This window comes from Podarcis melisellensis (genome assembly GCF_964234715.1).
Source record: "Podarcis melisellensis genome assembly, chromosome: 17".
Taxonomy (NCBI): Eukaryota; Metazoa; Chordata; class Lepidosauria; order Squamata; family Lacertidae; genus Podarcis; species Podarcis melisellensis.
Window position 1 is genome coordinate 25371913 of NC_138534.1, and position 26520 is coordinate 25398432.

The 26520-nt window shown below is 42.0% G+C and overlaps 1 protein-coding gene across 7 annotated transcripts in view; it reads left to right on the top strand.

Moving 5' to 3' along the window:
* The window catches only part of LINGO2 (leucine rich repeat and Ig domain containing 2), a 418322-nt gene that overhangs the window by 232072 nt on the left and 159730 nt on the right, over positions 1 to 26520 (top strand). For 6 of the 7 annotated variants that reach the window (XM_081894259.1, XM_081894261.1, XM_081894255.1 and 3 more), the window contains one exon: positions 15593 to 15752. The gene's annotated coding sequence lies outside the window, so the exon portion shown is untranslated. Of the gene's footprint in view, positions 1 to 11149; positions 11281 to 15592; positions 15753 to 26520 lie in introns of those variants that run through there. The other variant, XM_081894260.1, reaches the window with a different exon arrangement.

The window sequence follows — 26520 nt, forward strand, 5'->3', positions numbered from 1 at the left end:
TTCCACCAACAGGCAAAACCCTTCTAGAAATAGGTTGATAGGCAATTTTGCCGTCACACTTTTTCAGTGCACAGAGCCTTGCAGTCTTAATCACATTCACCTTTGTAGTACCTCTGTGTGCCCTTTTTACAAATGAGCAGTTGCTTGTGTAAAGCCACTTGGTGGGTTTCTGGCTAATCATGCCTGCCTATCGATTTCCAAGTTCAGGTTCCAAATACTTAATAGAGCACTTCTCCCTATATGCCAGTCCAACCACTGAGTGCTGCTGCTGGGTGATGCCCCCTCCATGGTGACGCCCTCCCTGGGGAACTGTCCTGGATGTCCATCCATCATATCTACTCCTATTTCATCAGATATTGTAGATGTACCTCTTCACTCAGGTCTTTCTGAAATTTATCATCAATAAGGCTAAGGGACGTTTGATCTGTATAACTGGACTCTGTAGGATTATTTCCTTGCTGATCTTTTAAGGTTGGAGCCAATTTTAGGGTTTTATTTTGTTACGTTACGTATTTGTCAGTGTGGTTTGAGATTTATTTATTTATTTTAGGAAATTAGGCTGAAGTTCCTGGAAGAGAAGGGCAAACCTCATTCTCCAAAGAGCGAACTAAGTGTTACGGGAATATTTTCACTGCTGCTACTTTCGTGGTTTTACTGTTTGCAATTTTCTGAACAGCTATATTGCCAGTGTCATATCTTATTTGGTGTATTGTTGTCGTTTTGGTTTACTACGGATGCATTCTTTGTTCTGGGACCTTCAGGTGAAAGGCAAATTATAAATGTTCTGAAATAGAATACAGTAAACCGGTGCCTTATGCACAGTTAACAAAGGTGATTTCAACCATACACTCACAGTTGGGGATTTCTCTCCGCTTGGCTCCTTTCTCCCCACTTCCAGGGGTTCACAAAATGGTGCCTTCTGGGCAAGTCTCGCTTTGTGTACCCTTGGTGCCTTTGGCAGCAGAGCAGCGGCTCTGGGAGTGGTGGAAATGCTTCTATAAGGCATCTGGGGAGAGGAAGGCTCAGTTCTCAGGAGAGGAAGTTCCAAAGGCACGTTGGCTTTGTTTGGTATTCATAGCATTTGTTTTGTATTCACTTGGTATCTGGTCAGGTTTTGTTGTAGCATCTAATTCATTGTGCCATCTCTCGAGAATGTAATTTATTTTGTGAGGTAACGTCTGCGCCCTGTGGTTTTGTTAATACAGTTTTCTTCTTTATTTCCTATTTCCTTTCGGATTGTTATTTTAACTTCATGATAAAGTTTTAATAATAATAATAATAATAATAATAATAATAATAATATACATAAATGAACCACCCTGAGATCTTCAGGTACAGGATGGTAAATAATAATAATAATAATAATAATAATAATAATAATAATAATAATAATAATAATAATAATAATAATATAAATATATTTGGACCTAAATAGCAGATTCACATCTCTTCATATAGGGCAGGTAGGAGTGGCTTTGGCCAAATTCAACCCATATGTCAGACGTTCCCACAGATGTTTTAGATATACTACTTGAGTGAGCGGTAAACAAAATAATCTCGTTTAATGGTCAAATTTAAGTCTGCTATCAGCTTATACTGCCCCATCCCTGCTTCATCGGTGCATAGGCAGATCAAGTGCTTTTTTTCTGGGGGGATGCATCCTCCTAAACATTTTGTGAATCTTTGTACTTTTGACCATTTACTGTATTTATTTCCCCGTTTTGAACTATAAAATGGTGATTTTCTTGAGTCAAAACGAGAGTACCCCTAAACATATTTTTATTTAAACACCTGGCAGATCCATAATACATACGCCTTCATTTTCCCACAAATTTATTGTCACTAGATTTTAATAATATTGCTTTCAGATTATTAACTATTTGTAAAATTTCTACAACTTTTAGGATACTGGCAAAGATTTGGGAAGGACATGTAAAACATAGGAATGTGCCTGCCTATTTGTCCATTTAGCCCAGGGTTGTCTCCTTTGTCCAGCAGCAGCTCTCTGGAGGCTTTCAGATCATCTGCTACCTGCTGATCATTTCAACCAGAGATGCTACAGCCTGAACCTTAGACCCTCCTTATGCGCCACCTGTGGTCCTCCTCTCCCTCTCCCGAAAAGTGCCTCTTCTGTTTTCAGAGCACATGTTTGTCTCACTCACTGAGATTGGTGGATAGCACTGTTAGGATCTGCTTCTGAACCTCCAAGAGGTTCAGAATTTTGATGGTCTTTTCAAGACATGATGCCCATGATGGCTGTGATGTGGCTCAACAAATAGCCGTGGATGTATGTGATGCCTCTAAAGCAGCCTTTCTCAACCTGTGGATCCCCAGATGTTGTTGGACTACCCCTAGCTAGCAAGGCCAGAGCTCAGGGATGATGGGAGTTGTAGTCCAACAACATCTGGGGATCCACAGGTTGAGAAAGGCTGCTCTAAAGGGAGTGGTATTTGAGGTGATCTCAGGTAACAAGGATCTCTGTTACTAGTATTGCATGAGTAACTACATGACATCACAGTCACTGAGTGATGTTGTTGTAGTCACTGTTAATACCCTTGTGAATTTGTCCTCTGAGACTAGGCTACACAATCAATTGCATTTAAATGATTTTCCAACAAAAATTTTCCCCTTTCCTTTCTATTTAGTCTATTTAGGTATGATTTCCCTTCCCCCTCACCATCCATATAACTCTTCAAGAGTTGGAGGGTAGCTGTCTAAATTGGGATGCCCATTTCTACTTACGTTGGCACCCGATGTGATGCAGAACCCTGATTTTCCAACTGACCCAAAGAGCAATAGGGTGGAGGGCAGCAAGCAAGCAAGTGTTGTGTTCCCGGATTTGTATAATTCCTAAGCAGAAGATACTCTCCAACCCAACATAGCCCATGGCAGGGGCAGGGAACTACAGAAAGCAAAGTGCTTAGTTTCACACATCATGGTCTCCTGTGCCATTGGGAGGCAGACTTTGGCATGGCTTTCCAGTTCGCAAGCCAGAAATTAAGATGGGAGCAGCTGTCTCTAAAACAGAATTTCTGTTGCAAATGATGGTCCAAGTCCGTTCATGTCAGCAACAAAAATCCTGGCTGTGATAATGGAAGGAAGCTTAAAGAATAGATTAGTCTGCCCAATGTGTGTGTGTTTAAGGTGACTTGCAACAATATAGTACTATGCACACATCCCATGAGATTGTAGTCTGCATCTTTAGACTTTAGATTAATTGTCATTATATATATATATATATATATATATATATATATATATATATATATATATATATATATATATCCATCTCTTGGGAATGGAATTGGAGTAAATCGTTGATTTTAGAGATGGCTCTATGTAAATCTGTTTACTTACAAGATGTCAGTTTATTCATTCACGGCATCACCCAAGGTGAGCACACTTTATATTTGCACTATTCTTATGCACCTGCATTCTGCTGCTTCTTTTTTTAATACCCCCCATCTGGAGATCCTTGAAGACAGATGCTATTAGTGCGTGTGTTTCCAGCTCTTGCTTTCCAAGAGACATTAAAGGGAATAAACTTGGAAGCCTTAGATATCAGATCTGAGTCTGCAGAAACGAAATAATCTGCTATGCTGGTGCAAAGTGCTCAACAGACAAGCATAAATGCACACCAAATTACCTATATTATACATAAGAAGAGTCCTGGTGGTTTAGGCCAAAGGCCCGTCTAACGTCCTGTTCTGGCCTATGGGGAGTCTGCAAGCAGGACATGGGAACAACATAAATCAGTACAATGAATTCTAACCTGTAAAACTGGAGGCCATGATCAGTGGTGGAGCTTCATGCTCCAGCACTGGGGGGCGGAGAGCCAGCAGGAGCGGGGCTGGTGCACGTCCTGGGGGTGGGGTGCGCTGCCTTCAGGGGCGGGGCGCCCAGCGCGGGCAGGGAGCAGCTGCAATGGCACCCTGCCAGGATCGCGCTGCCGGGGGCGGTGTGCTCCTCCCGCACGCCTCTTCCTCCACCAGTGGCCATGATCCATATACTGTATCTCACCATCTTGTCCTGCTTGCCTTTCATGGTTTCATCCCAACAATCTGTAGCCAACAAAGGTTGATTAAACTGGGAAGAGAACCAGGCATAGGCCAGATATGGGACTCTACAGACAGCATTAAGGACAGACTCACTTTGATATGACTTTTGGAGGGTGTCCTTTCCTGACATAAGCATCCTCTGAAAGCTCAGCTGCTAAGGCTTTTTTCTTTAAATATATAAAAAATGTGCAAGCAGGAATACACGCAACATGACCGCTTCTTACTTATTTTAAGAACGTGAAAAAGACACACCCTTACTCCTCCCTAAAAATGTTAAATTAATATGGTTTTGTTGTTGTTGTTGTTTTGAGTTCTTGTTGGCCTAATAAAGGTACTGCCCTAATATGTATTGCAGACAAAAATGAATCCCTTTCGCACTTCAAGACCCCCCCCAAGGCACCCCCAGGAGAATAAAGACATAAGGACACAGAATTTAGGTTGATGTTAATGGGCAAAATTTAGGCCACAACTTTATTGGTTACAGAATGTGAGCGGTATTGGCTTAGGCACTGGCATAAACAGACTATATCTGACTCCTGCCCACCTTGCAGAAAGCCTGGAAGGGTAAACCACCTGTAGGGGGAGCCCCATCGATGCGGATCGACTTGAGCCCCCCCTGGGTTCCCTCTGGGGTCGTGGCATGGCCCTAGCCCCTCCCCGGGCTTCAAACAAGATCCACACACCCCAGATTCCTTTAACGGAATACCCTTATGCATGGAGGGGCAGGTGATGGCCGCAACTCCCCCCCCCCACATCGCTATTCCAGTGCCTAACTACCAAACCTTAAAAAGTTGTGACGATTGCTACGAGGTAGGCGAAAACCAAGTGGCTGGTGCCAATTTGCCAGCCCTAATATGGATTGCAGAGAAAATGAATCCCTTTTCCTTCCTGCACACACAAAAATCCTGGACCTTCAATCTGGCAGGTGTAATCCACTCTGGCAGGAGCACTGGTCCTGTCAATTTCACCTACTGCTGTTGAAAGGGTAAAAGGCTGTAGCTGTTTTTTTTCAGATTCCCCATACCATAAGAGAGGAAGAGCAACACATAGCTTTGTTTTACACAGAGTGGCTCAGAAACCAATCACAGATCGAAGCGGACAGAGCACAGAGCAACTGGGCTTTTTTTAAAGCATAAGTACAAGACAAATATTGGGGGCCAGTGTGCACCCCTAGTTTACATAGCATATGTCAACCTCATTTTTTAAATGCATATTGCTCCCTGTACCACCATTTATAGACATATAAATGCATGCATGCATGACAATTTGTCTTCTCCTCCCAGCATAACAGGGCTGATTCTCTGAGCAGTATGTTTATGCTTTCCCAAGGCATCATGTACAAGTCTGTCTTTACATGTTGAAAGCATCCCTTATTGATTTTTGGATTTATGAAATTCTGCTTCCTTCCTTAGGTAATCATGACTGTGCATCAGCCAAAGATATAAATCCATTTGGCTGTAATTATGTGATCTCGTTAGGCATCTCACTCTAGGATAGGAAACCAGTGATTAAATTTCCATTCAGCATCTTTCTTCATCAGTCACAAAACAAGCCTGGTGATTATCCCATAGTAATTGTGAAAAGCATGCCTTCATTATTACACCGCTAATTGTTTTCAGTTGAGGAGTTCGGGGAATTTCAGCTTTTATAGATAGTGCAACTAACTCTTTGAGATATGGTGATCTTCCCATTGTGCTCAGTGAAGCAAATGCCGCCTCTGGATTATTTGAAAATGCCTGGAATGTGGCTTGTTCTTTCACGGTTCACAACAGCACACATTTACTATGTAAGAATCAATTAAAATTATTAATTTCCCCTCATATCAGCCTGAAATTATCCATTTAGGGAATTAATGACAGCAAATACATTCCCCCCCCCCTTTATACAATGCATAATTTACTAGTTCTTTTTGTATTATCTATGGTGCATGACTTGGCCCTAGGGGTGGCCAACTCCTTCTATTTCTGGTCCATTTAATTTTCACACATTCTCATTCATCAGACCATTCTGTTTCTGCATTAGTCCATGATTTTAAATCTGCATGGAAATGTGTCTTTAAATGCTTTTTTCAATGTTGCAATGCTATGTTCCCTATGAGTGCATCCTAGGGGCTGTAGGATTCATTAGATCTCACTTTCTCAGATATCTCACTTTCTCAGAGAGGTTGATTGTCACAGACTGGCTGGATGCAGGCGGGGGGGGAGAGACACTAGCTAAGACAGGCATAGGCAAACTCAGCTTTCCATATGTTTTGGGACTACAACTCCCATCATCCCTAGCTAACAGGACCAGTGGTCGGGGAGGATGGGAGTTGCAGTCCCAAAACATCTGGAAGGCTGAGTTTGCCTATGCCTGAGCTAAGGGAACCCGCAAGGGAAGAAGGCTCAGATTGGCGGTGGGATGACCATGAGTGGCCGGAGGAAGAAGAGGAAGCAGACTGGGGGAGGAGGTGTCGGAAGAGGCAACAGGGGTTGGTGAGCAGGAAGAGGCTGTGGCAGAGAGCATCCCAGAATCAGAAAAGCGGAAGCTGGAGAGGAAGAGGGTGAAGAGATAGCGATCAGGCAGACTGCTGAAGAAGCCAGTAGGTCTCCCCCTCCTGCTGTGAACAGCTCCCCTCCCCTCTCCAAGGACCAGGATAGGTATGAAGAGGGCAGAGAAGAGACAGACAGGTTGACAGAGTCTCAGATAATAGATACTTATTTCTTATTTTTTTAAAAAATTGACAATTATAATATTTCTTGTAAACCACTTAGAGGTTTGGTTACAATCAAGCAGTATATAAGTTGCTGCCCTGGGCACCCTTAGGAAGAGGGGAGAAACAAAAATCTAATTCATCATCATAATCAGAATGGAAAATGTGACAGGAATGAGCTATTGATGGTGTTTCTGTGCAAGATTCTAACAGATATGTTCTCATGTGACTCCTTCATATAAGGGCCAGGATGAACAATCATTTAAGTGCCTTCACTCGCTTCTCCTCATCTGAATAGGTGTTTATTAAACCTATATCTGAATCCTGGACCATGACATCTTATAGCTTAAGGATGGATGAATCAGTCTTTTATCTTATCTATGCCAGCCTTGCATATAATAATCCATAAATCCACTCCATTCGGATTCCACACTAATCTGCTAAGAAATTTCAAAGAAAAAAATATGCATGAAACCCTATGTTTAAATATAGTAATAATGAAATATGCATTTCTAAACAAGTACTCTCAAAATGTATCTAAATTTTCTCTCAAAATATGGGTTGGATGACATATTTTGAGACCGTTTTCATCTGAAACTTCCATCGGAACATTGGGGAAGTACAAAATATGGAGGATAACTAAGTTCCAGACAGCAATGAGGCCAGGAGGTTAGCTAGATTTAGCAAAGATTGGATTTCTCTGGTGTTCCTAGTTGAAGCTGCAAGTGTAGCCTTCAAATTCAGAGTGCAGAAGCTGGGAGATGTGTCTGGTTCAATCCCTGGTGCCTCCAATTAAAGTATTCAAGACCAGTTTATGCTACCCTTCTGTCTGAGTCTCTGAGAGGCTGCTACATGTTTGGGTTGACAGTACCAAATTGCATGGTTTGGGATTAGAACACAGAGATTTAGAGAAACTGAGTATAAAGGAGCCCCATCACTTCCGTCTGAGACCTATGTTGCTAAGCAATTGCAAAATACACTCCCTTCTCACCTGCTGCTTGACCTTGACTTGTGTGAAGAAGTATGTCTAGCGCTTGCTTGCTGACTACTGTAACTTTCTTCAAAATAGCTGTAGGTCTAAGACCAAAGCATGACTATGTCAAGCCCCCAGATGGATGAGAATAGTAAGAAACAGAAGCCTTGAGCACCAATCCAACAGACAATAAATAATTTACCCTCAAGTTCCATTAATTCAATGCGATTAAGAATACATAACTGGGTGCAGGAGGGCCATCTCATTGCCATAACTGAGTAACAATACAGTGTCACCTTGGTTCTCAACTTAATCCATTCCAGGAGTCTGTTCAACACCCGAAACCGTTCAAAAACTAAGGCACGGCTTCTGATTTGCTGCAGGAGTTTCTTGGCTGCAGGAGCAAATCGGAAACCGGTTTGCGGCATTCAGGAGCCGATTTGTTTGACAACTAAGTCATTCAGGAACCAAGTTACCACTGTACCATTTTCCTGAATGTAGGAAGGCAATGGAAACTATGTTCCCAATTTTGAACATATTAGAAATTGTATCATAGCTGTCAACTCAACTTACAGATTTGAAAATAAGGGACCAGCAGCCTCGAAAATAAGGGATCAGCAGCCAAAATAAGGGATTTTTCGGGTACAGGTATGTTCCACTTCTGAGCCCCTCTGAGCCAAAGGCAGAAAGCCCAGCCAGCAGCCAAACGAAGCCTCAATCAGTGGTTCCCACAGTGCAGCAACCTGGCAAAGGGGATGCAGCAAGGAAAACCACCGTCACCTCTCCGCTGGGAAGCACTGAGCAAAGGCGAATCCCCAGGCAACGTGGCCAATTTGATCGGCACAAGGCATGCAAGCTCCACCCCCCAGTTGTTCTTAGACTCCTTATTGGGTGAGCAACGCAGCCAAGCAACACAGTTGGAGCCTCCCTCCTCCCTGGCCGGCAGGGAGGGAGGGAGAGGAGCTGCTTCCTTTGAAACCCGGGAAATTTAAGGGGCATCATCAATAAGGGATAGCAGCGGGACACGGCACTGGGATAAGGGAGTTTCCCACCAAATAAGGGACGGTTGACAGCTATGCCCATACTTTCCCATTAGGGATATTCTTAAACTGTCACTTGGGTTGTTGTTGCTGTTGCACCTGTTCTTCTGCACTTTCCAATCCTGCAGCTTCTCCTGTCTCTGACTCTTGTTTCCTGGCTGTTACAGGCTTCCCAAGATCACTGATCCCTTTTTCCAAGTCAGTCTCCAACCCCCCTTCGCCTGGTGCCCCCTCATCAGTATCCAACCATCACTCATCAGTGTCCAGCCAGTCCCTGACACTCAAGCACCATTCCCATGTGAAGAGGAGGGGAGACGTCTTTCCCCTCCCCTGTTTTACAGATGTTTCTGAAGTTCCCAGCAGTTTCCATAAAGGGGTCCTGTAAATAAAGGGAGAGAAGAAGTAGAAGGCTAGCCTGGGGATGAATAAGTAGTTAGAGGCTAGAAGATTCTTTTCAGTAACAAAGAAGTTAAAACAATTCTCAGTCTAAAGTGATTTCATTGTCTTACAAACTCCAGAGAAGAAATAGGAAATAGGAAAATAGAAAATAGGGGAGATGACAGGAAATAAGATTCCTTCTAGGTTTGGTTTTTGGGAAGTAGTTTGCTTGGATCTGAGAGCATAACAAAGATTAATCTCTGCCATAGCTCAATAGATATGCTCATATTTCACCAGATTCTGAATCCCTGCGTTATACATCCTCCTAATGTTTTAGCCGCAAAATAAAATGAGACCGGTCTGGATTTTGTTTTGTTTTTTTAAGAGTAAAACTTTCCTACAGTATCTTCTTGTAGGGCTTGTGTTGACTTATGGGGCTTGTGAAGTTGTTGGGGTTTTTTGATAAAAAGAAATCCAGGCAACGAGGCTTCCTACTAAGATTTTTTAAAATGAGAAACACATAAAACAAATAACATGGATGAACATAGTAAGATGTACAATTAGTGTTACAGAATACCTTGACACACATAATATGTACCAACAGCAACTTTGTGTAGTTTACAATGTAATAAAATAATCAGTCTCAGTAATAGCATAGCAACAGAATGTTGAGTTATTTTCATGTATAGGTTGTCCGGGGTACTTGATGGCTTCGTACCTCCATATAGATAATGATGATAAATATTTGTGTAGTGATAACAAGTTTTCTAAACATTTCTAGTAGATAAAGTTCTTAACATTTCTAAAGAAACGTGGTTATGTGCCAATTACCAGGATAGCAAGCTATGGGAATCACCTCACACCTGGAAGTCTTGGTAGTGTATACTAGGGCTGGGGAACCTTTGTAAATCTGAAGGTCACATTCCTGTGGAAAACTTCCAGGTTTCTCATATCATTGGGGGATGGGTAAAAGGTAAAGGACCCCTGACAGGCAGTGCAGTGGATGTGACTCTTATGCAGACTAGCATCATAGGTTTCTACCCGTACACCTTCCTCCATTCAGGAAAGCAAGATGATTTATCACGGTTCAGGTACAATTCAGCCAGGCAGAAGATCAAGCAGGATACAGAGCTGGCCTGGTGAGAAGTGTGGACTCTCTTGACTTGACTTTTCAACTTCCTATTTTCCAGTCCTCTCATTTTGGGAAGTTTCCTCTTTTGAAATCAAACGTGACCATGTTGGATTTTCTGGTCAATTGGAAATTTACAAGTCGTCCATTTCTAAATTTTCTCATTTGGATGTTTCCTTGATTTAAGTCTTATCTCAAGATCTCCCCAAGCATTTTAATCAGGTGGACAATAGCATGTTTTCAGCACTAAAGTACTCTTGGGGCCCAGTATGGCCACCCACAACAATTCTGTGGAGGAGCCTACCTCTTTTTGGATTTCTATCTTGCTGGACTCAATGCCTTCTTTGATATACATAGTTAACACCACCTCCCTTCTCCTTATCAGCTGCCCTTCTTTGTTCTTCCTATAGAGTCTATATCCTTAGATAATCAAGTCCTACTAGTTCCCTTCTTTCCACCAGGTTTCTGTTATGATCACTATATCAAAACCATCCTCTAAGACCAAGCATTCATCCATCTTGGCTTGGAGACTTCTAGCATTAGCGTATAAACACTTCTGTACATTATCTCTCTTCAAGTTGTCTTTAGCACATGAGCACATGAACGCAAGGCTGTTCCAGATAGCAAACTCTCATGTGCTTTGTCCGGTCTACTTAAGAATGATTCAGGCACTGAGTAATCAACAGAAGTACAGACTTTATATTCCCCCATGTCCCCATGTATGAGGAGTTTAAGCCTCATACAATGAGTATGACTTGGTGATTTAATGGATGACAGAAAATGACTCACCCTTTATTTGGAAACAATAGCTTCCTTGGTTAACTACTGCAGCAACTTCTGGTGCAGGAAAGGAAGTAAAAGAGCATGTTGCTGTTTGCTGTGTGGAACAGTTGCTTTGAAATATTACACTGCGAGCTGCAAGATATTGGTTTTTTGCATGGACCGAAGAAGCCTCTGTATTCTACAACGTCTCATGGTCAGCTGGTAATGGCAGGCCTTGAATCCAAACCGTATGTATCACAAGGATTATTTTGAGAAAGGAAAACTCATCAGTTTGCTTCTGCTGAGCTCAAGCCTGGCAGTAAGCTAATAGGCAAAGATGAACTTGAGTATGTGTGCATTTGTGTTCGTTTAGAATACTTTTCTCATAGGTTTTAAGGTAAGAAAATGCTTCAGACCTCAAAGAGAATTTGAGACACCATCTTTCATCATCCCATGCATGGAACTAGCTGCAAGTTCTTACATAACATTGTAGTGTTATAACTGATGTGCTGTTAACTTTTGTTGATACAAGTGATGAAATATCCATCACCTGGAAGGGGGTGGCTGGATAGGATGGTTCATTTCATTTCTGGCTAACATCCACAAGCTGTGTTTACTCCATGTCTATTATTTGATTGGTCAGATAGGCTTCGATGACTTCAAAAAAGGCCGCTAGATCTGGAGGAAATGTTATGCAGTGTGTAACCACAGTTCAGTGAAGACAGACATCCAATATGACAAAATTCTTATGCAGAATGAAATGTTTTCAAGTGTAGCATTTTTGATGGGAGAGGAGCACCCATCATATGCTTCAGCCATTATTGGTGAAATATGGGAATGCTCTTCAAAGGATTACCCAAAAATCTGATATGGTTTTAGCTGTTAGTGTAAGGGAGTGGGGTGGAGGGCATTGATCAGAAACTTGTTCAGATGTCAAACTGGAACTAGAAGTAGGGATTGGAGGTGAGCTATGGGAACACATGCATTCTCACCCCTCCATATTCCCATACTCCATTTTTCTTTCTACATGGGTTTGATGTCACATGTGGATACCTGGGTTGATACACACTTGATCGTAGCCAAAAGGCACTTCTTTCATATAAAAGACTCCATGGAATGCGGCATGACTATTAAAAATCCAGTAAACTCTATGCACCATCTTTATCTTCAAGGCCATAACACGGTACATCTAGAGATTGTAAGTAATATGAAGGAGATTATGCGTTGAAATATTTTACTTGATATTTTAGATTGTAAAATGCTATTTTATCTATTGATTTGTTTTACCTTTTGGGCTTATAGCTGAATAAAGTATTATCTATCTATCTATCCATTTGATACAATCTAGTCATGAGAATATAGGATAACACCCATGATCAATGGGTGCATGTATCCATTAGCTTAGAAAACCTAGTTCCTTTTACATCTGATTCAGCTCTTAAGAGGTGAGCTCATCTTTTGAGGATGAGGTCTGGAAAATGCTCAGTTAATAGGAAGGGAGCCCAGGCTGCTGAATACAAGGGACAGGGACTTTTTCTGTGGTGGCTCCATGGAATGTTTTTACTCCATATATTCAACCACAGCCCCCAATGATAGTGTTTTAGGAAGACTCTACATAAGTTTATGTTCAGGGTTGTCTTCTGAGAAATTTTGGCTCCCTTGAACTATGATGCATATTTTCTTTCCACTCTTGCATCTAAGAGTAATAGTTTACCCAATGAAAGAAAGAAGCATTTTCTTGTTTACAAACTGACTTCCAGTAGTTTCCTAGCAGATATTACTCTGTTTACGATTTTGCAATCTATGTAACTCACGCTGTGCAAAAACGTCCATGATTGCTTTTGCTTTGATTTATAGTTCTCTCTTGGTTATGTCTTCCACGAAAAAATTTAAGAAACAGTAAGTGGAAAATAAGTACAGATAATGAACTGTTTCCCCCGTGAAGTCACTCAGTAATAGTTGCCGTGTTTTGCCACATTTGCAGAAAGGAAACATCAGAGATCCAGTGTTCATATGCCTCCGATCAACCTAAAGAAATTGTGTAATGTTTGACCTCTTTATCAGCAGTGTGTGACCTTTGCCTTGCAGAGGTCCTAATTGGCCAGCTGTAGCCCTAATTTGGCCAACGAGGTCATTTCCTCCAAGCCACACCCACCTACATCACACCAGACATCATGTTAAGTCCATGGACTGAGAGCTGAACGTTTCAGTATCTGATAAACTGGCAAAACTGAATTATGATTTCTTGAAAGCTGCATGTCTCTGGATTGTAATTTCATGTGATAGCCTGTTCTGACTGATTGCTTAAGCTTTTTACGGTGTCATTGAAAGGGCTGAAGCTTTCTTCATCCCTCTGTTTACTAATTTAAGCTATATGTGTGAACAACGTGTCCAATTTAAATTTTTAGAACTGCTTTCGAAACCTAATAAATTTTCTTACAAATAACAAATTGTAATAATGTCCTCATCCATTATCATAGTTGTGCTACAAGCCATATATCAAGAAAAGTTTCCCCCCTCATTTATATTCAATATAATACATGACTTTACTTTAACTAGATATGTATTTGAAGTGTAAGGATCTCTTTTACCTTTCCTCTAAGTCATAACATGAATAAATTTATTTTGATATAGGGATCAGCAAACCTTTTCAGCAGGGGGCCCGTCTACTGTCACCTTGTGGGTGGGCAGACTATTTTTTTTGGGGGGGGTGAACAAATTCCTATGCCCCACAAATAACCCAGTGATGCATTTTAAATAAAAGGACACATTCAACTCATGTAAAAACACACTGATTCCCGAACCGTCCCCAGGCCAGATTTAGAAGGCCTTAGTTTGCCTGCCCATGCTGCTACAGTTAGACAAATTTCAGTGTATCCACATTTTATGTAATTTTACACAATGTATGCAACTTTGTGTTATTGTTAAGAAACACCTAGTAGTTTTGTGCGTTCAGCAACTGTTCAATGTGCATATGCTTTTTATTTCAATATGCATATGTGTCAGGGGCTCAGGAGCAGAGGCACAGGAAAGGGAGGAAACGGAGAACGAGGGGGAGGAATCCGAAGGAAACGTAAGCGATGACAGTGGTCCGAGGTCTCTGAGTCTTTCCAGCGAATCGGAAGACTCACAGAAAGGGGCTCCCAGGGTCAGAGCAAGGGGGACACCCCAGGAAGAAGGGGCCAGAGGGGACTCAGAGAGCAGCAGCTGGAAATCGGGACCAGCTTCCCCACCAAAGAGCAGTAGGGGGGAGGAGTCCCAGGTATCGGGATCAGGCTGCTCACCGCCAGCGGGAGGAGATGAGTCAGGATTGGCCACGCCTCCATCGGAGAGCGAGGAAACGGTCGAGAGGAAGGTTGGAAGCTGGGCACGCGCGCCAAGTTCAAATGTACAGGCAAGCGGCACAGTGGGTAGCCCGGATAGGGAGCCAGGTCCTAAAGCCCGCCGAAAGGAGGGACAGGAGTCAGGGGGGTCAGCGTCAGAAGAGTCCAGGAAGGAGGAGACACCGGGGGGCAGAAGGACCCAGAGGAGAAAGGAGCAACGGAAAAGGTGGAGTAAGGCTAGGGTCTTAAACTGGTGTACAGGGGGTGGAGACTCAGACAGGGCTTCGCCGATCTAGCGTCTAGACGTAGGGCTGCACGCTGCGGCTTGTAAATGGAAACTGAACCTCAATAAAGACTTTTGTACATTACTACCGGCTAGCGTTGGTCCTCTGTGAGCTGGGACCTGGAGGCAGCTGTGACAATATGTTATTTATTTACCAATGTTACAGTGTTATCATTTCCCAATGCCTAACATTTAATCTTTCATTAAATTTAGTTTTAATGCATGGCACCTTTGTAGTCATCATCTGAGTCCTCTGCAAAGTCCAGATTTGTTTTGTTTTCTGTGTGCTGCATGACTGCAGTTCACACAGAGCAGTGCAAGTAAGTGAAGTGGATAGATATGAGCAGTTTGGAAACTGACAGGTATGCACATACTTGCACAGCTACATTTCCCAAACTGCAGTGGGTGGTGCTGCTCTCTCATATCAATGCTCAAACACTTTGGAAGTGTTTGTCCTTGATTTTAATGTCCTTGATTTTAAAGCTATACTCACTGCTAGAATCTTGAATCATTTTATTGTATGCTCATGCTCATAAAATATATTTTTTATTAGGTGGCAGTGTGTAATGGAACATTTTGAAAAGCTGTACCCCTCTCTCTATCTGAGACCTGCTTCTTAGATCTCAGCTCTTTAAAACAAACTTTGCTTCAGCAGGAGATTTCTAGAGGAGCTCTGTTCTTGCAAGAGAATCCTGGTGGAGCATTCGCTTTTAATGATAATTTTTAATTAATCCTTGCATTTTTAATAGAACTGTAAAAAGTAGCATCCACACAGAATAAAATGCCTTTATGTGTTCCACAAAGCTTTGATGTGTCAATATATCTTTTTGCCTTCTTTATGATGCTCTTATTGATTAAGTGGGGTGCCTCCTAGTCTTTGGATATGGTTCGCTATGTTTCAATTAAAATGAAATACGTATGTCATGTTTTGTTGCCATTGTTGTTGTTTTGCAGGGTTTGTTTCAAGCAGCTGGAACATGGTGCCATGAGACAGTCTGTCATCCATGACGCATTGGGATTATCATGATCGAATACTCCACTTTGATTTTAACCAGTGGCCAAGAGCTTTGTATGGTCAGCAACAAGGACCGGACTTTTAAAGACAGTATAACAGGTAAGGCCCATGGTACTTATTTCCTTCGTGTATCTTCATAAGGCTTTAAAGAAAGGAACTTAGGCTAGCGATTCCATTGCATATTGTTTTTCACTTTCTTTGCTGTATCGGTGCAGCAGATGGCTTGACATAAAAGTTGTTGTTCTTTTACTGTGAGATCTCAAGACAAGCATGTGTAGTTTAATGGATCCTTCTCTTCTTGAGCTGCACAAAGGTTAAAAAGAAAACACACATAAAAAGGTATAATAAAATTAATCACATAACCCAGAATGGCAGAATGGAGCAGACAGACATTATATTTACTGTCTCACTCAAGCGATGACAAGGTAAATACTCGTTTAGCCATTTAAAAAAACGTATTAGATTTGCCAGGTTAGAATACTTGCAGAAGCAATCACATTTGTGTTCTTTTTATATCCTCGTCAAACCGCCTTTGTACAAACACAGATGTGAAAAGCGCATTTCAATTTCAGATTCACTATTACCGAATAGCGTTCTTTCCTCTCTTGTAAAATTGAAAGGTACCAATTTCTCTTATATTCTCCCTTGTCAGTGCCTCTTGTTCCATTCTCTGCCATCTCCTTGCCCTCAAATATTAAAACATTCCACAAGAGAAATCCCGAGGTCACTTTCAAATAAGCATGGTTATTATAGCACCACAATGTTAAACATTTATCAGTTTTTATCCCATGGGGCAGGGGAAAGCGCTTTGAAAACCGGAAGGGATTAGTGATTTCATGATGAGGATATTTCAGAAAATTTCTAAGATTCCAAGAATCAAAGCGTTACCATGTGTCCTTGTCTATAGGTGTAATGTATTACACAGATATATATGAATGCCACATTTGGATCTTTAACCTACAGTTCTGGTGTAAAGGAGAGAGGGTTATAAATGAGCTGGGAAACCTGAGTTTATTATGGAAATATTAAAGTGCATATACGTAAGCACATAGGCAGTATTTAGAGTGGACAGGGCATTATTTAACCAAATCTAAAAAGACATTGGAGAAGAAACTGGCAAACCACTCCCAATAGGGAACTGGGTACCGAAAGAGCTCTTGCAGGCCAAACCACATCGTTTTCACCTCCCAAGGAAAAAGAACATGAAAGTCAAGCCGCCTCCATTCAGCACACATTTAAAATAAACATGCAGCTTTCCACCGCAAACCTCTGCATACATTTTCCTCCCATCCCTGAAATGCCCTCCCTCGCAATTCACTATCTGAGACCAGGGTGGCAAATTCAGAGAAGGCTTTTCTCAGCAGCCTTCCCCCCGCCCAGCCCCCCTCTTAGTAATGGCAACAGAATCAATGTGTTTTCCTCTCAAATTATGTGTTGCCTTATTCCAGACATCAGTTTGACGATTTTTCCTCCATCAGAAGCACCCTCCATAATAACAAAGTGTCACATATGCAGCGCTGCCTTGGTGAACATATCAGAGACAAATACACTCAACTGAATAATTTTATCTTCAAGTCAGAGGACACGCATGATAGACTTGTAATGAGGTTTATAAAGCTGCCTCTTGGTGTAATTATTGTTTTATGTCCCCTGAAGCAGTGATGTACAGCAAATGGACAATATTTCCCCATTTGTTGCTACTAAATTATCTCTTTCTGATCATGCATTATAAGACAGATCAATGGTAGCACTGAAAAAAGCTTAGTGGGTTCGGTCTATTGCGGGCCCAGCATTGGCGCTGACTTGCGCCTGCAACTGAGGCCGACATCGCCGAAGGATATTGAGGGGGCTCAGCTCTCTCCTTAAAAACTGGGGGGGCGGGGTAAAATGCCACTGCCCCCAGGATCCAGCGCCCCTTGGACCCAGGTGCAGGGCTACTCAAGGTAGAAATGAGACTCAGGACCTCAGTATTGTGCTGAAATAGATCACAATTTTTTTAAATTTCAGATGTAATTAGGTTTTGGCGAAGGCATTGGGAATGTATCAAATAACAAGCAATCCTTCTGCTGGTTGACAAGAGGGTTGATGAACCCTGAATAGTGGGTCTGACATACATCAAATTAGGGTGAGCCCTTCAGGGCCACCACTTGGAAGGGTACTATGACCCCCTGACCCCCAGATAGAGACATGCCTTCCAGACCCTTTTATCATCTTTGAATTGTTTTTAGGGCTATTTTATTAGTATCATACGTTACTTATATTGCTTTGGGACTCCTTTCTTTTGTGTGATATTATTATTATTATTATTATTATTATTATTATTATTATTATTATTAAAACAACCTGGTGTCTGCAGTATGCTGGAATTATCCTTTTTAGCATAGCAGCACATGACGTTATAATGGAATCAAACTAGGTGGGCGGGTATGAAATGAACCCTTTGGCAAATCAGCATTTAAATCGTATTCAATTTTTTCTTTTCATAACCCACGACTTGCACCTTTCACATTCTGCTCGTTTTTTTTTTTTAAAAAGGCTTCTTATGCTTCCTTTGTACTTATGCTGAGAAATACCAAATGTTTTTTATATTAGAGTTCTATTTATAAATACTTTCTGCTTCTTAACAAATGCCTTGTGCTGTGCTGCCAAATTCTGTGGGGGGGGGGTCTCCTGACTATTGCACTGTCGATGATTAAACCAACAGATTGCTGCAGTTGCCACATATCTTTGTCAGTCTTCTAATATACCATATTCTTTAAAGAGCCCTGGGAATGTGATTTTACCTGTGATCCAGAAGTCTTAATTAAATACAAACAATTTTGAAAGACAGTGGAATTACTATGGGCATGATCCAGCCACAAAATCCCTAATGGAAGCGCTACACCCATAGACATGAATGAGACTTAAAAGTGCTGAACTTTGGTGAATTGTGCCCTGTGAATTTCCTCCCACCTCACCATTAATAGTTTTGCATGCATCCTTAAAGGAGAATGCAGACACTACAGAAAAAGCCAGCAGGAAAGCTATGTTGTCTCTACTCCAAAGGTTTCATCTCTCTGCTGTGATGTATTTGCCATCTGCTTTGCTGATAAAAATGGTTTCACTCTGTCCAGTGCGTAAGCTTGAGGCACTGAGGTTTTGGTTCTTGATTGGATATCATGTTGATGTATAAGGGGTCTATGCATGCAGATAAAAGGGCAAGAAAGGGTTCTGTTAGGTGTGCTGGTTAATTTTGGGTGTGTTTGTCCTGCACTTGCAACTAGCTAAGCATGTGAGAGTGAGTCAGCAAGCATCTGAGAATGACTCAGCACAATCTAAAGTATAAATGCACTTGTGTTTGAAGCAAGTTTGCTGTTGGCCCATGCCCTTGGTCAGAGCCTAGTCTGTGTTGGAACCCTGCAAAAGAGACTGTGTGCAGCTGGAAAGACTGTATATTAGAACTGTATGTAACCTACAAGCTGTGGAACTGTCAGCAAGGGGACTGAACCTACCTAGAACTGCCTGCTCTTTTTCTGTTCCATTGGCACACTCTGCCAGCTTGTTGAATTGGTACTCTGCACATGCCCCACTTGCTGGTAGTTATCAGTTCAGAAGGGAATATTTGTGAAGAAGAACCAATCCAGCTTGACGAGTGAAAGCTCTTGGAGAAGTTGGACCTGCTGCTGTCTGGAGTGATTGGAGCTTCTCTTAGATAAATCAGTTTGCCAGATATCCTCAAATTTGCACATCATTCTGCATCTGCTTCTTTTAAAGAAGTTATCCTAGTACTTCCTGGCCTATTTCCATCCTGCACTTGTTTGGGGAGAGCTGTCGAGAAAGTGGCCATTCTGCCAACCTGGGCAAGGCACTAGGACTACACTTGTGGCCTGAATCACTGAATCTCCACTGGAAAATTCATAGGAGCCATTGGTTCCAGTGTGGAATTTCAGACATCTTTATTAACTGTGAGATGATGGTGACATAGCATTACCACACACACTCTTTAAGGCATGCTCCCTAGGTGTGCAATTCAAAATGTAATGTATTGTTGTGCAAGGTGTGTTTACAAACACTTACAAACCTATTAGTACATTCCTCAGGGAGCCGTTTTTGGCAGCAGTTCCCTGGTCAATACACATGCAGTGGCAAATGAGATCTGCCTCTGCCTCACAGATGAAGTGGCTTTCAGTTGCAGGCCTTGGCAAGGCTTCATGGCAATGTGTTCGAGTAGTTCTGTGCTGTCCTGTCAGAAGTGTGAAGCCTGCTGCAAATGGTGAATTCTGTTAAATAGGTTCCAAAACCTGGTTGTGTGGTGTTCCTGATGCAAATCTTTGGAATATGTGCCAGCAGGTGTTGAATGTGTTTTATGCTCAGAAATGTATGGCTGGCTATTGCGCTCATTCTCATTTACAGTATTTATGTTAATATATCTTTTTATAAAAACCCTGGATAAACGCTAGATCTTATTCCTGTTACTTTGGAATATCGGTGAGGGAAAGCAGTCTGCCTTGAGGGCCTTTGGTGAACTGAATGTAAAAGTAAATAAAATACTTAGCGGGTAGTTCTCTATAAGCCAGTGGCGTCCAAACTTTTTTCAAGGAGGGCCAGATTTTATGAAGTGAAGGGCCGTGAGGGCTGACCAAAGGGCCGACCAAAGTTGTTGACCTTTTTTTAGGACTGAAGTTGTTGAAGACCCCAAAAAAAGACTTTGGACATTGGACATGCCTGCTATAAGCAGTGGCAGAGGAATGGGGGGGTGCGGCCCGCCAGGGGTGTCATCCCTAGTGGTGCAGGCGGTGCCCCCGGGACGCTAGCCACGCCCCCACAGGCAGCTGGTCCCACCCCCAGGTGCACAGCATGTGTGCCACTCCAGGTGCTGGAGCAGCCAGCTCCACCTCTATAAGTGTCTATAAGTGAATAACTTTTAGGCAGATTCTGAAATGTCACACACACTACAGCTATATTCTATTAGCAATTGAGGAATGTCACTATTTAATTCCAACATCCCTTTTGTGTGGTAGCATACAAATAAGAAGCCTGATTTTACATAATATAGCACACTTCTTTCCATGGTTTCTCATTGCGTGCAAGGTCCCTTGTATCACACAACAAAGGTGTACTGTATGTGGTCAAATCAAGACCCTAAATTCAAAGCTCGCATGTTTTCTTTTCTTGTTCTTATCTTTGTGTTCTGGGATTTATATGAGACACTGAGATACACATCTGCTCCTCCAAGTTTATTGCTTTTAAAGTGATCTCTGCTATCTGCTTGATAATAACTGACATTCATTCTGTTTCTCCTCTTATGACCGACAGTGGCATCTGCAATTTTTCTTTAAGGTTAAGGTTGTGGCAGGATTTGGCAATCCTCTATTAAAAAAAAAAGTCATTAGAGTTAGAGTCAGCTCAGGATATTTGAAAAATAACTATCTCTTCTGGAAAAATACAGAAATAATATTTTTTTAAATTAAAAAAATAACTTGATTGAAATCATTCTTTTTTCCCGTTTCATTTTATGGCCTTTCAAGATCCAGGGCAATGCAAGTCTAAGTGAAATATTACTTAACTTTTATCTACAGAGCAGGCATTTTGATAGCAGGAAACAAGAGAGAAGATGCTTTAATAGAATGCATCATATTCATAATTCCATCAATTTGCTTTATTGTGGTTCAGGCATATACACACCTTCTTCTTCTCTGGCAATCACTCATGGCCGAGTAAGATTGTCTTTCATGAATATGGTTTTAACAGTGTGTCCGTAATTGACTATGGAGGCCAATTCTGGATTCACATGTCCTTCCACAGTGGGGACGTAGGTTTCTGGGCGGGAGTTGATCATGGTGAGGGTTTGCCAAATGTACCTTCCTCTTAGCTCATTTCTCCCTTTTGTCCTGAGTTCGTGCTTCTTCAAAGTCCATGGCACCTTTTGTAAAGACTGTTCTTCAATTGGAGCGCTCGCTACAATTGCCATCAGGTTAAAGCACTCCAGATTTTAAGAGTTCGGTTCCAGCAAAGTGATCTGCAGCTTGAGTTAGGTGATGGAGCAGCAGTGATGGAGCAGGAGGCCCTGAGCTTGGTTGCCTCCCCCTTCTTCTCTTACTACCACCATCTGTTAGAAACAGTTGCTGTTAGGCTGAGGGCAGAGTAAGGCAAAGAAGACAGGAAGCCAAAGGTGGACCAAAGTCTCTTGGTTGATCAGAATAGTGAGTGAGCCTGACAGAAAGCCTTTCTAGGTGGTAGTATCTGGCCTTCCCTACCCCACGGGAAGCTTCCTTCCTGGTTTCACTCTGTCCCTGCTCTTTCTCTCTTTAGTCAGAGCCTGATGTTGTTGCAGAGACATGTCTCTGCCTGACATCCCTCACTTTGTCAGCTCAAGACCAGCTTAACGCTTCACTGTCATATTGCTGGAGGCCCTGAGAAGAGAAGGAAACCAAAAAGAAACAGCTGGTCAGCTCATTGAGGCATGAGGCCTCCATGTGATATAAGTTGTGGCAAATACTAGGACTCATGCTGTTGGTGGGAACCGCAGCCTGAAGGACGACTCATAGCAGCTGCCATGTTTGTGTGATAGTGGCCTCTTTTTTTGCCTACAATGCACCAGAGTCAAAAAGTCTGGCACATGGCATTTCAGTGAAATAAAGACAGCGGCTTTGACCCTCTAGGACAGGGATGGGAAACATTTGTTTCAACCAAAGGGTTGCATTTTCTCATGGACCTCCTCCTAGGGGGTTGTGTGCCTGTTGTGAATGGCCCCAGAGGCAGAAGTGGTTGGAACAATGGATGAGGCTCTTATTTCTGTACAGTAGGCTACATTTAATCAGATTTCTGTCGCTTTACACACTTGAGGCTGGAAGGAAAACAAACTATTCAAAACCTCAAAATGTTATAGAAATTCTTATCATTGCCCTTAGCACGGAACACTTTCATAAAAGAGGTGTGTGCTTTGCTAAGATAGTGGAACTTCTGCTTCAGTCACAAAAGTCTTAAGGCTTTCTGCTTCCTGAGAGTCCAACACAACTTCAGCCAGAAAAGGCAGCCATAATAGGACAGTTAGTAATGTAGTGCTGAGCCTGCTTGTGTAGGTATAAATCCCACTGAAATCCGGGGTAAACCAGTTTAGGATCAGCCTGTAATTTTTCCTTTCCCTCCTGCTTCCAGGTTTGTATTTTAGATTACAAAGGTGAGCTATCTGTGCCTCTAAAAGAAACTTATATGGCCCAGTGGGCCGTATTGACTCACTCCAGGTCAATAATCTACTCCCAAAATGCCTTTGAGAACTCCCTCAGTAATATTTGGATGAAATGAAATTCTGTAAGCTCGTTCCTGAAATGTGTTTCAATTAAAAAGCAGTCAGCATCTTCACAAGTTTATTTGTCTTAAGGGTCTTTAAAAAAAAAAGAAAGGCTTTAGCATTCTATCCATCATTTTATCATCTTCATCAATCATTAAATTCCAGCTCTTTGGAAAGCTTGGTAAGCAACACAGAAAGTTCCTTCCACAACAGTGAACCTTTAAAGCAGCAGTATTATGTTGACCAATAACTTTGACTAAATAAAATAAATGAATGAATGAATAAATAAATAAATAAATAAAGCATTGTGTAGATGAGCAGCTTGTCGAGTGAGGAAGTTTTTTTAAGATGCAACATGGATAGGTTTTTTTCCTAAAATCATCACCATTGTTTAATTTGTCTGCCGCTTTTCCAATAGTTAAAACCACACTCATGGCAGCTTACAACATGACAAGATTTACATGATTACAAAAGCACCAGAGAAGGTGTGTAGCTCATTGGTAGATCATCTGCCAAAGGTCCCAGGTCCAATCCCTGTTGTGCTCAGGTAGGGCTAGGATAGACTCCTTCCTGAGACCCTGGAGAGCCACTGAGTTAGATGGGCTAAAGGTCAGAGTTGGTATAAGGCAGCTTCATAAGAACAGAGGGCTGGCCTGCTGGGGGCACTGACTATTTGGTGATGGGCAATCAATAGCTGTGCTGTTAATAGTGAAAAATGCAGGAATCCATTATGGAAGAAAGAAGTGATCATGCCGCCATCAGGAGAATCAAAAAGAGTAACATTATTTTCATGAATTGCCATTACCAAGCTGAATTTGCCCATCTAGTCCAGCATCGTATTCTCCCAGTGGCCACACAGATGCCTATGGTAAACAGCAGTCTGCTCTCCTGCAGTTTCCAGTAACTGTTATTCAAATGTATACTGCCCCCCAGCAGTGGAAGAAGAACATAGCCGTTAAGGTTAATAGCCATTGATATCTTCCACAAAGTTGTCTAATCTTTTTGGTGGCCACCACTGCTTCTTGCAGGAGTAAATTCCTTAGTCCAGCTTCCTATGTTCTTACACCAAAATCATATGCATCTCCACCCCCCACCCAATTTTGTCCTATTCAGAGCCAGCTGCAAGCTGCCCTCTGATGCCCCTGCCATCAACGAGTCCCTGTCCACAGGCTTTCCTGGTGGTAACAGCTGACTTTTTGAGCCAGCATTTGTCAGGGACATTGTGGGAATTTTAAAATGGCTTCTTGAAAAGCCAGCTGCTCAGGACGGTTTGGTCCAGTCCAGGGGCGGGGTTCATTGTTCTGTACCTGTTCATCTTTTTTTAACACATCGCTTGGTCCATAGCAGTTTGCATTTCGTTAAATTTGAATGATCTTGGCCTGGTATAACGTTTTGTGAAAATAATGTCTGTCTGTGTGTGTGTGTGTGTGTGTGTGTGTGTGTGTGTGTGTGTGTTTTTCTAGTTCATCTGACGATGGCGTGATTGTCTCTTGCAAGCAGATGTTGCTTTATTTTGAGCTGTTTACTACTGTACTACTACTGCTACAGCTGCTCACTGCCCGTCATCAAGTAACCATTGACCCCAGGTAGTTTTACTTTAAGCCTCCTTTATTTATTTAATTTAGCAAAAATTAAATAGAGCTTCATTGTAACAAAACTTCGACTTACAAAAAACTGTGAAATATTTACTTGGGACGGGAAACAGAACAGTGGTACCTCAGGTTAAGAACTTAATTTGTTCCGGAGGTCCATTCTTAACCTGAAACTATTAACCTGAGGTACCACTTTAGCTAATGGGGCCTCCTGCTGCCACCGCACGATTTCTGTTCTCATTCTGAAGCAAAGTTCTTAACCCAAGGTACTACTTCTGGGTTAGTGGAGTCTGTAACTTGAAGTGTCTGTAACCTGAAGCATCTGTAACCTGAGGTACCACTGTATTTAAGATTGTTCTCTGTGTCAGTGCTTTTCTTCTGGAAAAAGGTGCCAGTACTGTATACCCTTGAGTACCCCCACCCCCGAAGAAGAAGAAGAAGAAAGCTCTGGTCTTTGTGTGAATGACAGATCATCAGAAAGACATCCCCCTGTAGGGGAAAAGCTTTGAACACCAGAGCAAGTGTTGTCCTTTCCCTCGTCTTCTCTTCCCATTCTTCTTGCAAAGCTGTGAATGGCCACATGCAGAAGAAAAGTTGGCAAGGGAAATAATGACTAAAAGGGGTTGTAAAGCTTGCTTTATTTATTTTTTTCTTGGCAGTGGGGAAATCACTTTGGGCATTACTGCATCGATTAAAAAGACACTTGGAAACATAAAAAAGAGAAAAATGAAAACAGTAAATCATTTATTTAAAAAAACATTTTTATAACAGAATGATAAGTTACATTCAGATATTTTTTCAGATCATTTGTTTAAAAAATCATTTTCTTTTTTTAAAAAACAACAACCTTTGTATCTAGATTAAACTTATTCATTTATATAAACAAGCAACATTAACAATAAATATTTTAGCAAGATCCACATTTTTAGTAAGCCCCCATATTTTTAGTATTGGGACGCATTACAGGACTTCAGAATGACTTCAGCTTTGTACAGCAGTATATTAGACTGTGGCTCTGCGACGCTCAGAGAAGACACATTTTAGTAGGCTAATTCCAAAACGATGACAACAAACAGAGTAATGTTCATATGAGAAATCATTGTTAAACAAGTTCTTGGCTCAAAAGCAGTGTCTTTTTTGTTTTGTTTTAATGTTCTTGTTAAACGATCACTAGCACTCGCATGGAAAGCAACTGATTCCCCAAGCTGGCAAGCAAGCAAACAGCTGCAGAGCTCGTATTCACAGTTGATTATTGGGAAATTCTCTACCATCCCTATTCCTGCCAGAGTGCTGCGTACAGGCAGCTGTCCAGGGTGCTGAATGCTAACGCCAGACTATTTATTCTACTCCACACAACACCTAAAATCTGTTCTTGTGGTTTTCTCAGTTTCACCACCTCCAGCTTTCTCCTACACCTGCATTATCTGATAAGGAAACAACCACCATTTGCTGAGCATTAGATAATTTAAAATGATGTCGGTTGCAAGAGCAGCAATAAAATCCCACCCTGTCATATAATCCAGCCTACCCCTGCCAGCGGTCATGGATAATGAGAGTTACAATGCAAAATATCTGAAGGGCACCAGGTTTGGAAAGGCTGATGTAGTTCCTGTTTAGTATATTGGTTGACTGTGGTGAGCCAGGTTGAAGAACAGCAGAGTCAAAAACGGCATTGCTGGCCTCTTCAAGCTCCAGCATGGTTCCAGCCCTAGATAGCCAATTGGTACTTGAACTGACCTGCCTAAGTCCAGTATTTATCTTTTCCCCAAGCAACAGCCTGCTTTTGGTTTTGCTTGGTGTTAGGGACCAGCTGGATGATGAGGAATGGTGGGAGATTCCAGCTGGAGAATCCCATTGGGAAGCCTCAGAAGAGGAAAGCTCCAAGCCATGGGAGTGGTGGTGGGACAATGAATACAGAGGAGGAATTGGGGTGGTGGATTCTGAACAAGCAGCAGGCTTGAGTGAGAGAGAGAGACGGAAAACACTGCAGACATCTAAGGAGAAG